The sequence below is a fragment of the Dasypus novemcinctus genome, chromosome 16 (assembly GCF_030445035.2).
Source record: "Dasypus novemcinctus isolate mDasNov1 chromosome 16, mDasNov1.1.hap2, whole genome shotgun sequence".
Classification (NCBI taxonomy): domain Eukaryota; kingdom Metazoa; phylum Chordata; class Mammalia; order Cingulata; family Dasypodidae; genus Dasypus; species Dasypus novemcinctus.
Genome location: NC_080688.1, coordinates 84,359,725 through 84,374,392, shown reverse-complemented (window position 1 = coordinate 84,374,392; position 14,668 = coordinate 84,359,725).

The window sequence follows — 14,668 nt, the reverse complement described above, 5'->3', positions numbered from 1 at the left end:
TGTGTGTTGTTCAGTCCTATGGCTTTATTAAATTTTTTTTATTCCAGCTTAACATATACAATCTAATTTCCACCTTTAACCACATTTAAACATATAATTCAGGGCTGTTAATTATGTTCATAATGTTGTGATAACATCACCACCATCTTTTACCACAACTTTTCCATCATCCCAAACAGAAATTCTGTACAACTTAAGCATTAACTCCTTGATCTCACAAATATGAAATCATTAGAAAAAGAAAATTCATGGAGTCAGAAACAAGACTCAGGGGTCAGGGTCGGAGTAGGAAAGGTCATGTCTCTTTAGTTGCACTTATATTTTTAAATTGTTGGAACATATATACAGCCTAAGTTTTCCCATCTCATTTACTCCCAAGCATACCATTCAGTGGGATTAATCTCATGCACAATGTTTTGGTGCCTTTATCATCTTCCATTACTAAAACTTCCCCATCTTCCCATTCTGCATTCACTCCCAATTCCGCCCCCTCCCACCCTTTTCTACCTGTGCTCTAATTTCTATCTCTGTGAACTTGCATTTACTCCAGTATTTTCTTTATAATTGCCATGGGGCTTAAATTTAGCATCCTAAATCTTTAAGAATCAAATTTGATTTGATACCAACATCACTTCAGTTGCATACATAAATTATGTTCCTATAACCCTCTTACCCTCTACTTTTCTGTAGTTCTTGTCACAAATTACATGTTTATACATTTTATGTGCAAAACCACTGATTTTTCATTTGATTTCATGCATTTGCTTTTTAGATCCTGTAAGAAGTAAAAGGCATAGTTACAAATCAAAAATATTATAGTACTGGCATTTATATTTACCCATGTCATTATCCTTACTGGGGATATTTATGTCTTTGTGCAGCTTTGATCTATGGTTTATTGACCTTTCCTTTCATCCTGCAGAAGTCTCTTTAGCATCTCTTGTAGGGCTGGTCTATTGCTGACAAACTCCTTCAGCTTCTACTTATCTAGGAATGTATTAATCTTGCCCTCATTTTTTCAAATATGGTTTTGCCAGATATAGAATTCTTGGTTGGCATTTGTTGCTTTCAGCACGTTAAAAAAGCACCCCGCTGTTCTGAAGTGTCTCACTCCTCCACCTTGTTATCTTTCCTTTTCACAGGTTGTTTTGCTTGATTTTTTGTGTGCTGAGCACCTGCTAGAATAGAGTGACCATTTCCTGAGAAAAAAAATGATTCAGGGGTATGTTTGGTGGAGAAAGACATTCAGGATATCTTTCAATGTCTTTTAAGAGGGTCAGTGAGGAATAATTACATAGAAAAGAGTCAGGGAAAGATGGAAGGACTACATTTGCCATCAGAGCAAAGTGGATTTGGTGTATTACATGACAATTATATAACGAAGGAGCTCTTTATAGTGATATAATGTAGTCTATTATCAATTCAGATAGATGAACTGGTTCAAGAACAAAACAGGGTAACTGTCCCAGGCCCAGAAAAAAACAGACAAACGCTTTAATCACAATTAAAGGCTGAGTAGGAAGCAGCACAACCTGAATATGACCAATAGGGGAGGAGATGCTTTGCTAACCCCACAAAACCAGTTCCTGACTCAAAGTAGGATGACCATTGGAAGATGGGATATAATAAGTAAAGAGCTGGGAAGATTCATGAGAACCTAATGAAAGCAGAGACCAGAACAAGTAAGAGGGAGGAATGGCTACAAGCAGTCATGGCTCCAGGAATTATCACCTAGAAGAAGGACCTTACCTGAAGTCAACTCATCCAGAAGTTAATATATAATTTATTTTGTATATTCCATGTATTATAATGATCTACACATATAAATATTTGTTCTAATTAACCAGAATGTATTTTTTTCATAGTTACATTTCCTTTTGCAAGCTCATACAGAAAATTGAACACCAGAAAACTCTTTGTTTATACAACAAATCAGCCAATTTCAAGAATCACATTCTAGATAAACCTTAGAACCCAGGATCCAGGGTCCACGCGTGTGTGTGTGTGTGCAAGTGCAGGTATGCATAGATTTGCATATTTTCAGTGCTTGCTATGTTATATTATTGTACTAATCACTTTATGTACCTTATCTTATTGGCATATTACCACCCCAACTTCTCCAAAGTAGACGCTCAATAAATATTTATTAAATGACCCTTATGTTGGTCATTTCTGTTATTCCTTTTTACAGATAAAGAATCACAGTTTTATTGGGTTTAATTAATCTATCTGATTTCATGTAACAGTAACAAGAAGAAATAGGACTCTGAATTGTATTTGCAACCCTCAAACTCAATCTTTTTATCCTTTCGTTCTATTTTCCAAAAATTTCAAGAATTGGATTTTTTGTTCTCAGCACCATATGCTAAATAATACATATAATACATCTTATACATCCATCTAAGTAATGCTTTTTCTTGTGTGAGTCATAATGACATTTAGATTCAAAAAGAACCATATAGTCTCACAGGGGTTGTGGAAAGTAGAAAGTGGGTGGTTTGTGTTTGCTCAGATTTGTCTGATCTATTCTCTCACCCGAACACTTACTTGATTCATGGTTAGAACTTCATTTCATATGAAGCAAAGAGTCAAGAACAGCTTCTCTCTGTGAAATTGTTAGTCTTTATACAATTTTGAAATGATATTGTTAACGATTTAGAAGCGCAAAATTCTGTTTTTCTCTTTCATTTTACCTTCATGTTTAAGGAGTAAAGACACTCTCATCGATGTGTAAATTTGTTATTTGTGACTATTCAATTCAACAAACCCATTGGGCACCATTATGTGCAAAGCACGGTACCATGGCTTCAAATAAGCAGACACGGTCTCTTACTTCACAAGAATTACAATCCAGTGAAGGATATGAAAAATAAGTGCAAGCAAATAATCTTCAAAACAGCAGAAATTCAGCATCTTATAGGAGCTTACACCTAGGGTATTCAACTTATTCTATGAGATTAGAGTGGAGTGTTCTAAGAAAGTGTCATTAAAGGTGAAATTTGAACCCTAATAACCAGAATCAAGATATCATTGATAAAATTATATATATACACTATTAATTCTGTATTGCATGTACACATATTAAATTCATTCAATTCAATTAAAAAGTTTAACACTGACCTTGATTCTTTCTTCTATGCAAAGGAGGAAAATAGATATTACCTGTTTTACAAAGAACAGAAATCTCTATTTGAGACAATGTTCTGTGTTTCGATCTAGCGGCTGATTTCATGAATGCATTCAATTGGTAAAAAAGATCATTAGCCTCACCACATGGGCTAGCTTGCCTTCACCAGGAGGCCCCAGGCATTGAACCCTGGGCCTCCTATGTGGTAGATGGGAGCCCAGTTGCTTGAGCCATATCTGCTTCCCTGGTCTGTGCAGAGTGCTGGCCTGTGTGGAGTATGACCAGGAGTGCTACCCTACGCAGGAGTGCTGGCCTACACAGAGAGCTGGCTCAGCAAGAAGATGCAACAAAAAGAGACACAGAGGAGAAATAATAAGAGATGTAGCAGACCAGGGAGCTGAGGTGGTGCAAAAGAATGATCTTTTGCCTCTCTCCCATTCTGGAAGGTCTCAGGATCAGTTCCCAGAGCCTGATTAGTTCCTGGAGCCATATCAGTTCCTAGAGCCACCTAATGAGAATACAAGCAGACACAGAAGAACACACAATGAATGGACACAGAGAGCAAACAATGGAGGGAGGGGGGATAAATAAATAAACAAATCTTTTTAAAAAATCATTGAGCTAAATACTTACAATTTATTAACTTCATCTGAATATATGTTACACTCAAATACAAATCTTTTCAATATATTTTTGAGAAAGGAAAATTCAGAGTCTAGTGTTCACAGGGTCCATAACCCCCCCACCCCCAATTTACCTGATCACACACTTAACATGCAAAGTGTGTAAATAATGCTGGAAGGGAAGATGGATTAACAGTCCTGATATATAGTTTTTGTGGTTTTTTTGTCTTTCTTTTTTTCCCCCATAGTTTTTGCTGTGTAACAAACCAACTCAAAACTTTGTGGCTAAAATCAACAACATTTTATTGGCTGACAATGTATGGGTTGGCGGTTTGGGCAGGACTCACTTCCAGTAGCTTGCCTCTGTTGCACCAGGTGCTGTCTGGGCCCCTTTCATGTACTTGGAGGATGTTTCCATGGGGTCCCTCCTCCCTCAGATTGCCGGCATGGTTCTCTTCAGGTGAACCTGGTTTCCAAGGGTGAGAAGGCAAGCCCAATGCACAAGAGCCTCCAAAATCCTCTGCTTATTTCATGTTTGTCCTATGGCCAAAGCAGTAACATGGTCCACCAAGCCTCAAAGGGTGAAGAATAGATTCCATCTCTTTCTGATAAGGTCTAAATGTCACATCATTCGGGTGTGATTGTCAGGAGGAGAAGCTTGACTACCCTTACTCTATACATTAGCTAAGAGCCATCTTTTGCAGATGGAACCTTTGAAAAATGGAAACAAAGTAGTGTTCATTTGGTGTTTTTATCTGCACCACCACCCCACCTTGCAGCTTTTTGCTTGCTGTCTGCTCTCTGTGTCCATTCCCTGGTGTTCTTCTGTGTCTGTATTTATTTTTATTTATTTCCCTCCCCCCACTTGTGGCTTTCTTGCTGTCTGCTCTCTATGTCCATTTGCTGTGTGCTCTTCTGTGTTTTTTGCTAGTCTCCGTTTTTGTTGCGTCACCTTGCCAAGTTGGCTCTCCGTGGTGCTTGCAGGAAAATGGCTCTCTGCAGCGTGTAGGTGAGCCTATTTACACAAGGAGGCCGCGGGACGCGAACCCGGGGCCTCCCATGTGGTTGACGGGAGCCCAACTGACTGAGCCACAGCCACTTCCCCAAAGTAGTGTTTCTTTTAACGGCAAATCAGCTTTATAAATTTGAGACCATAATCTGAGAGCCTGCCTGATATAATGATGGGTGTGTGTGTGTTTTCTACCATCAAATAAGCTTAGAAGTGATTTCTTCTTGTATTTTGTTTTTTGGTAGAGACACAAAACCTTCTCTAATGGGGCATTTTTATTTGATGTGTAATGAAGGACAAAGAATCATTTCAACTTGAAAAATTGACATTTATAAAATCCATACCTTTCAAAGTTACCATAATAAAACAATTCTTGTATTAGTTATAAAAAGAACATTTCAATAACTTTATTGTAGAGTTGTAACAAGGTTGGACAAACTCCAGCCCCCCTGAGAAAGGTCCAAAGAGTATCTGAATATATTTAGGAATAAATTCTGAATAAAGTTTTTCCTAACTACATTATTTTCTAACAGAAAAATTGGAGTTAATGAGTAAAATGCTATTTTTATTTGCTTTTAAGATACTGGTGTGGTTAAAATACACTTAATATGCTTTTATAAACAACTAAAATTTTTGAAAATATTAAAACTAAATATATTCATATTCCATAATTATTATTTTACTCTATAATTTGGAAAATATGATATTGGGCCTCTGGATATTTTCTTCCTTTTATAAGTAGGCTATGGAGAATAAGAGTTACATTTTACACAGAGGAGAATAATATTGAGTGAGAGGCCTGTGTTTAAAATCAATTTTGACATAATTTCACCATTGTATTTGGTGATTCTTTAAGACTAGCTGAATAGTCTTTGAGATACATGCCAATCTCAATTTTTAAAATACTTCTAGGTCTTTCATATTTTCTCTTTAATACATGGAGATATTATTATTGTCATATCATATTTAATAGAAACATAAGAAATGGGTGTGAGAGCACTAAAGTTGTCAAAACAAAAATTCTGTGTGAGCCCAGAGTATTAGCTTTAGGCAGAGATTTTAAGACTAGAGCTGCTTAGAGTGTTTGCTTAGAAGCTTATAGCTATCTTAGAACAGGTGAAGGAAGAATTAGGCAATGCCCCACCTGATAAAACTGCGCGGCAGTTCTTCGCCTGTCCACGATATCGTCATTCTATAGCTTGTACATTATACCATCCGGCTTCTTGAGTCCTGGAAATTTCTAAGGATTTCTAGAAATTAGAATAAAAGAATTTTAGGCTAAAGGAAATTCTCAGGATTGAACAACGAATTTCCTTGTAGTTTTTTCCATGAAGAGAGTGACCCTAACAGATGCATTGAGTTTAAGACTTACAATCAGGTACTTTTCCAGGTCAAGAGAACTCTCCATCTCTTAGTAAATCAACTTTGGACATTGTTTCCAAGCAATTCTCTTGAACATTACTCCAGACATAAATATTACACGGCCTGTGACTTGTCTTATAGAAATCTCCAAATTTCATTTAGCTCTTACCAATTAAAGTGTTGCAAAACTTGAAACATTTTAATTTTTAAAAACATTTAAAATGTACATTTAAAAAGTGATTGAAATATATTTTTTCATGTATAACTATGCAATTTTTAAATATTAAAAGTTATTACAATGCCATTATATTTATCCCACAACTGAGGTCCTTACAGTTAAAAGTTTGAAGTATAGTCCTCCAGATTTTCTTTGTAGATACTAAAAAAGAAAACAGTATAAAAATCACATTACAGAGGATAATTCTCAGAATTTGTATAGATTTTCTTCTGCCTACCAAGGGTTCCTTCACAGTACGGCTTTCTAAAAATTGTTCTGCTTATTCATCTTTCATTAAAATTAATTTGCCACGAGCTCCTTGCTCTCTGCTTTCAAAAGTACCAAATGGAAAAACTAATATATTCCTATGTGTTAACGAAAGCTTCTTTCCTTCTCCAGGAATACATTTTAGCTTAAAGTTTCTAGATAAAGCTTTATTCCAATAGTGAGGTTCTACTTGTAGACATTTCTGAATCTATCACACTTCAGTTGTAAAAACACTGAACATTCATATCTCCAATTTCAAAAATCCAAAACAAACTTACTAGTAAGGCTGAAACTAGGTAAGAGCTTCAGTCCCCTAAAGGTCAAAGCTATTTGAACTCTACTTTGCCCTACTCTTGCCACAAGTCAACAAACATACATCCATTACAAAAAAGAATGGCACAAAACAAATTTTAGTCTACAAAAGCTCCTAGAAAAATTTAATTCCAGTTCCCATAAAGATGGAATTTCTGATTACATTGTCATCTGTTGTATTAATGTTTATTACTGAGTCACCGCTACTTTTGAGAGGGAGACAGGGTCACTGCACAACTCTGAGGAACATCTTTGCTTCTTTGAGTTTATTGTAATATTAGCCCAAATCTTGAAGGCAAGAATTCTCAGGGTGTGATTACCTGTTTGTTCCCTTAGCTGATTTCTCTTGCAAATGGGTGAGCTTGTAGGAGGCAAGAATAGCATACTTTCATTACTTAAATTCCCCTATTTCAGCAGAGATTCTGGTACATAGAAGTTCATTAATTATTTGTTGAATTTGATTCAAAGGAAAGCAAGACCATAATGCATTTTGCTGGTCTCGATTTTGTAAACCTGAGTCTGTAAGTGTTACTCTTGAGAAGGCTGGGGAATTCCACATTTTATCACATTCTTGAGTGTAATTCTGAATGATCTTATGCCCTTTTTACTACTTCCACACCTAGGAAAAGTCGACCGGTGCTACAGATCTAAGGATAAATGCTTGAAATTTTAGCTTAGAGCTCTGGAGGTTAGTTATTTTAAGACTAATGGGATAAAATAAATTCTTAATTGGTTTCTCTGGCAGACCTGAGACTGCAAAAGTAAATTCCACCAGATCCAAAATGATCTGTGAGTGAAGATTTTCTGTAACCTCTGTTGTATTTAGCATTCTGTTAAAAAGAACCAATCTTGGATTTATATCCAGCTAACTAAAACTGAAGATCTGCTATGACTGAATTCACTATAAGTTAGGCATAAACTAGTAAGCCTGGGCTTGTAGCAGATAGAAAAAGAGATATAGAAAAAGACTGGATTGTCTAGAAACAAAGAAAAAAAGTTTAAAAGTAAGTAATATTTTACTAAATGTATTCGAGTTCTAACTACTCTTTTAATCACTATACAGAAATTTCATAGTCAAGTCAAAAGGTTCATATATAGATTTAAGAATTATCAGAAACAGAATATGAAATTAAAACACTCCACAAAATCAATCTGACATAAAACTTTCATGGACAAAAAGAGTAAACTTAGAAGTGTAACTCTTCTTTGTTTATTATTTTCCAGTACTGACCCCTTCAAGTTCTGATCTCCTGATTCTGCGTATTTTCACACACACTGTGATATATTTTTGGAGTATAAGAATAGGAGTATGGAGGGAGAGAATGAAAACTACGGTGTAAACTATAATCGTCGCTTAGTAGCAATGCTCCAAGACATTTTCATCAATTGTGACAAATGTACGGCAGTAATGAAGGATATTGCTGATGTGGGAAAATGTGGAGGGGCTACAGAGTGGGAAATCCCCTGTATTTTTTATGTAAATTTATGTAATCCAAGTTTCTTTTAAAAAATAAAAATGAAAAAAGTATATTAAAAAAAAGAAGTATGGAAGAGACTAGTTAGAAAAAGAGGGAATGGGATATGAGGGAATTAGAGAAAGAAAGAGAGGGAAAGAGAACTAGTTTTAGTGTTTTAGCAGGCCAAATAAATGTATGAGTCATTTGGATTGCTTGCAAATTGTGTCTCAGCCAGCAAAAGCAAAGACTTTGTATCTTTGAGGCATTTTCCCCTTTCCATTTTGTCTGGAATTCTTAAAATGCAAGGCATTGTATCTGTCCAGAAGTATTTGCATCTTAAAATAAATTCATTAAAGTGAAAAACAGGTGCAGAGGTGTTAGTGCCAGCACATTTTGAGTTCTTCAATGATGTTCAAAGAAGGAAAAAAAAATAGGAAAATCACCTCATTTTGCATTACTCTTAAATTTGCTTCTAGAGTCTACAAATTATTCATTTCTGGCTTATCATACTTTTCAAACTATTTTCTCAATTTTCTGGTGAAGGTTCACAGATTGACATGTATAAACTGTTTTCTACTAGAAACATAGCTACTAAGTCTCCAAGCAGAAATTTCTCCCCAATGAATCAATAGGAAATGTGCTTCCAAGTTAAAGAAAAATAAACATTACTTCAGGATGATAACCAACAAGAATTATAAGGGAATCAAAATTTTGACCTCTAAATTAAATAAAGTAAGAATGGATGGTAAAACATAATATTGCTGTAGAACATGTATTCTCTCTGTTTATTTTATAAAAGCTTTATCACAATAATAAGAAAACATTCAATTTCAACTTCTCCTGGGAATCCAAACATTTTCACAGAAAGGGCAGCTGTCCCAGGCACTAAAAGAATGGTGCGGTTAGCTGCAAGTCAATGCATCATAAAACCCCTAGAGAGGAAAACCACTTCGTGAGAGCTCCCTGAATTCGATACTTTGAACAACGCATGAATATGTGTTTCTCTTTCATTGTACCTGTGGTCTTTCCTGCATCACTCCTTTAGCAATCCATCATTACTTTCCACCTGAACGCAAGTCCCTGACTTATCTAAAATGCCTTTTAAAGTGAGCTCTAAATATTGGGAAACACAGACACAGCTGAAATTAAACATACACATGCAATAGTGAAATTAAACATACAGACACATACATGGGCATACACACATATCTGCCCCATGTATTTACTAGTAAATACAATAAGTAGTGATAATTAGGCCCTCTGGATGAAATGAGATGCCATTTCAGGCCACCACCCCCCATTTTGTGATATGTCCTTGCTACCTTTCTGTCGCTCTCTTTTTCAATGTCTTCCTTTCTCACATATATACCCACAAAAGTACACATCTGTGTGTCTGTGATAGCCGAGTGCATATTATGAATTTTATAAGATTACATACACTCTTCTAGTTGAAGGCAAACATACTATTATTTCACTTTTAAATTCTTTCAGCCACTAATTCAGTGATGCTAGTCCATACCAGAATATTAATTAAAGCTTTTGAACTGAATGGATCTGAGCACAAAAGGATGCTGAGATCCAGTGAGGTGTGACAGACAGGACAGGAAAAAGAAGATTATTAATTTTTGAGTATCAGCCATGTTCTAGGTAGTGTACTAGAGGCTACACACATTTTGTTTGATCCTTAGCATGCTATTGCAGAGTAGATATTAATGATACATTTTGACAGGTGAGGAAGCTGACTCAGAATTCAAAAATAAACAAGCCAGCCCAAGCTTACTAGGGAGGTTAATTGGCTGAGTCCGAATTTTAATTCACAATGTTTGGGCACAAAAGTTGTTTTATTTCTGTTAATCGCAGAGTATTGGAATCACTGTTCTTCCATTTTGCAGGTTAGCTCTCTATTCAATTTGAAGAATCATGGATACTATGAGATGATGGCTTGAGAACAATTTCACTAGAATGTTTTAGGTAATAAAGTTCCCCAATTTTAGAAGGAATAGATGAAACTTTACATTTATTAAATACCTACTGTCAGTCGGGCAAAATTCTCACTTGTAGCTACCTGCTTAGGTGGCATCTGTGCCTATAGGTTACCTTTCAACTCATGTCAATGTGGGTAGATTTGCTAATAAAAGTCAGAGTAGGTACTGGGTAAATTGTTGGCATATTAAAATTGGTTGGCTTGGGAAATTATACACATAACCTCACAACTTCCTCAAAGTAGTCATTTATTTTGTGGCCACCCTTTTTACCTCGGCCTAATTCCTGGTGGTTAATAACATGTTTTCACAGACAGACTGGTCTGACAACTTGCTATAAACTGAGGACATTATATCAACTTTCTGACCTTCATTCTCCTCTTCTGTGATCTGTCAGAAGCAAGAGGAGATTTGGGCATGTGATATGAAATGCATGTTTCCTCTTGATTAAAGCTTTACTCCATTGATTATTTAGACTATTAATGTTAAATCAAAGATTGAGGGCTCTACAAATGTAACCACCAGTGATTTTTAAAAATGAAGTCCATTCTAGATTTTTCAGTGACAATTTAAAACCCTTTTTCATGCCTTTCAGAAGGTAACAGGCCATTTAAAATGCAATCAGCACAGGTTTCTGGAAGTAAAAATAGTTTCTCTGCCTCTTGTATTTTAGTTCTATGACCTACTAGGGATTTTTGAACTACCCATAACACTATTGATATATCCTGGTACATAGGATATCTCGTTCTCTGTTGGCGTCATTCGGAGAATTACACCTATAGTGGAGAACATTCTATACAACCTGAGGAAATTAAGAGAGTATAAATTGAATGTGACCACCCAGAAGTCTGCAACATAAGCAAGGCCCGGGAAATCCCAGGACTGCTGCCTGATCCAGAACAAGGCATGGAAGGTTGGAACAATCTTTTCAGGTTGACCAGGTCCTGAAACACCTCACCAAGGAACCAGGTAGCTGGGAAGGGTAGTCTGAGGGTTGTGGCTGCAGAATTTTGGACTCTTGTTGGAAGACAGAAGATAAACCCATTACTTGCACCTACATGAAAGAGTCAGTTTTCATTTTCACATATGAACATAATCTCAATCCCTCTCTCTCCACAATGTGCATCATAGTTGCTAAGAAATAAACTCATTTTCTTGAAATTATTATTCATGTTTTATTATTTATAGGGAAGCTTTGAGGTTATGTGGGAAATTTGCCAGAAGGCTCTTTTTTTTTTTCCCAAACTTCCTATTCTGAAATATTTTCAAACACACAGGACAGTTACAAAAATAGAACAACTCCATTAAGAGACCCTACCAACCATTATATATCCAGATCCACCAATTTTCACACTTTGCCCATTTGCCATATCACTCTGTCTTTCCATCTATTTATCAGTTCATTTTCTGAACACTTGAGTGTAGGTTGTATATATCACGCTCCTTGAACACTTAATACTGCCATGTTCATTTCCTAAGAACAAAGATAGAACTTATATAACTACCTTAAGGCCCGTTATCAAGTTTAAGAAATTTAACATTGATATAAAATTTATAGCCCACATTCCAATTTGTTCTTATGTCTTAACAACGTCCTTTTGAGCTTTTTCTCCTCCCAAGTTCTATCCCATGCAGTTCCATGCGTGGCATTTCATTGTCATTGTCTCTTTAGTTGTTTAGTTGTTCTTTTTTTTTTTAATTGTGGGAACATATATACAACACAGACTGTCTCTTTGAGCTTGCATATTCTCCAATATTTTCTGTATAGTTACCATGGAGGTTAATTCAACATCCTAAGTCTGTAAGAATCTCATTTGTTTTGATACCAATTTCACTACAATAGTATAAACAAACTATGTTCGTATGACCCTCTGTTTCCCCACTTATATGTAGGTCTTCTCACAAATTACATTTTTATACATTGAGTCCCAAACCACCTACTTATCATTACATTTTATGCATTTACCTTTTAGATCCTGTAGGAAGTAAAAAGTGGAATTACAGGGTAGTAGGTGTGGCTCAAGTGATAAGGCCTCGCCTACCATATGAAAGGACCCAGGTTCGATCCTGGGACCTCCTGGTGATAAAAGTAGAAGAGAAAGCATGCCTGTGTGGTGAACCAGTGCCCATGCAGTGAGCTGAGTGCCCTCGTGAGTTCCTGCATGGTGAGCCAATGCCTGCTCAAGTGAGTCACGCAGCAAGATGATGACTCAACAAAAGAAAGATGAAGGGGAGAGTCAAAGTGAGGCACAGCAGAGACCAGGAACTGAGGTGCCACAATTGACAGGGAACCTCTCTCCACCTCAGAGGTCCCCAGGATCAAATCCCTCTGAAATCTAGAGGAGAAAGATGAGAAGAGAAAACAAAAAGAAGAGAGAGAGAAATAGATACAGAAGATCACAAAGTGAATGGACACAGCAAAAACAGCAGGGTGGGGGTGGGGGGAAAATAAAGTAAATCTTTTTAAAAAAAAGTGAAATTACAAATCAAAAATACAATATTTCTGGCATTTATATTTACCAATTGTTACCTTACTAGAGATCTTAGTTTTTCATGGGGCTGTGATCTATTGTCTATTCCTTTCCTTTCAACCTTTGGAACTCTCGTTAGCATCTTTTGTAGGGCCTGTCTAGCTTTTGTTTATCTGGGAATGTCTTAATCTTTCATTTTTGAAAGAGAGATTTGCTGAATATAGAATTCTTGGTTGACAATTCTTGTGTTTAGCACTCTCAATATGTCACCCCACTGCTTTCTTGCCTCCATGGTTCCCAATGGAAGCTTGGAATTTAATCTTATTGAGGATCCCTTATATGTGACATGTTGCTTGTCTCTTGGACTTTCACAATTCTTTCTTTATGTTTGGCATTTGACAGTATGATCATAATATGCCACAGAGGTGAGCCTACTTGGGTTTATCCTATCTGAAGTTCATTGAATGTCTTGGATGTGTGTATTTGTGTTTTTCTTTCAACTGGGGACGTTTTTAGCCATTATTTCCTTGTATAGTCTCAATATCCTTTTCTCTCTTCCTTCTCCTTCTAGGATTCCCACAATGAATAATGAAACACTTGATGGTATCCCATAAGTTCTTTGGGCTTTCTTCTCTTTTCCTCACTCTTTCTTCTTTCTTTTCTTTAGACTGGATGGATTCTATTACCATAACTTCAAGTATGCTGATTCTTCTTTTCTGCCAGCTCTGATCTCCTCTTGAAACCCTCTAGGGAATTTTTAACTTCTGTTATTGTGTTTGGTTCCTTTTCATAAATTCCAACTCTCTTTGGATATTCTCTTGCACTCAGATATCCTTTTCCTGATTTCCTTTAGTTCTTTGTCTGTGTTTCCCTTTAGCTCTTTGAGCATATTTAGCTTGGGTTTTTTGTTTTGTTTTTTTGTCTTCATCTGGTATGTCTCAGGTCTGGTCCTCATCATTCCTTGGTGGTTTCTAATGCTTTCTTCTTCTTTTTTTGTCTGGGCTATCATTTCCTATTTCTTTGTATGTTTTGTAGCTACCTGGAGGTTTTGAAATTTTTAATATTATCCTTAGAATTTAGACTCTGAGGCATCTGTTCATCAAGTTTGCATCCAGCTAGTATTATGACAGAGTTATCTTGAATGCCAGGATTTAATTTAAAAAAAAAAAAAAAGAGTGAAAGAAAGAATAGCTCCAGGCCAAAGCACCAGGGCCTCCTTGATCCTTTTGGCATGTGTCTTATCTTGGGCTTGTAACTCTAGGAATTACCGTATTTAATGGTTAATGAATGTGTCTTCTTCCCTGGGAAACAGTTTCCTTGTGGTCCTGAGACTGCACTGTATGTGTCTTACAGCCAGCAATCCCTTACCCAGAGTACCATGATCTAACTGATTTCCCACAGAGTTCTATAGGAGAACTATGTGAGCCACCTTCTACCTGCAGGGCACATTCTGGGCGAGTCCTTCCAGTCACCACCAGGCAGATTGGACCAGATACACATAACCCCTATATGTGCATGAGGTTTACTCCCTCCGTCCAGATCCAGGACCAGGGAGCCACATTGGAAGCACAGGTAGGCTCTGTGCTGAGCTGGGGAGGGGTGGGGAGGGGCCAGCCAGTGTACCACAATATCCTATTGCTTCTAACATGCCTTTTTCTTTCTTGATTCAGCACTTGCCCAGTTATTTCAATTAAGCTTTAACTGTTTTCTAGAGCTTTGGGAAAGATGTTCCTCTAGGTCTTGCTGGCTGTTCAAAGTTTCTGTCAGGGGAAGAATCCCTACAACTAGTCATGCTGCCCATCTTGATCTCATGAGAAACTTTTAAAAAATTCTATTGTACT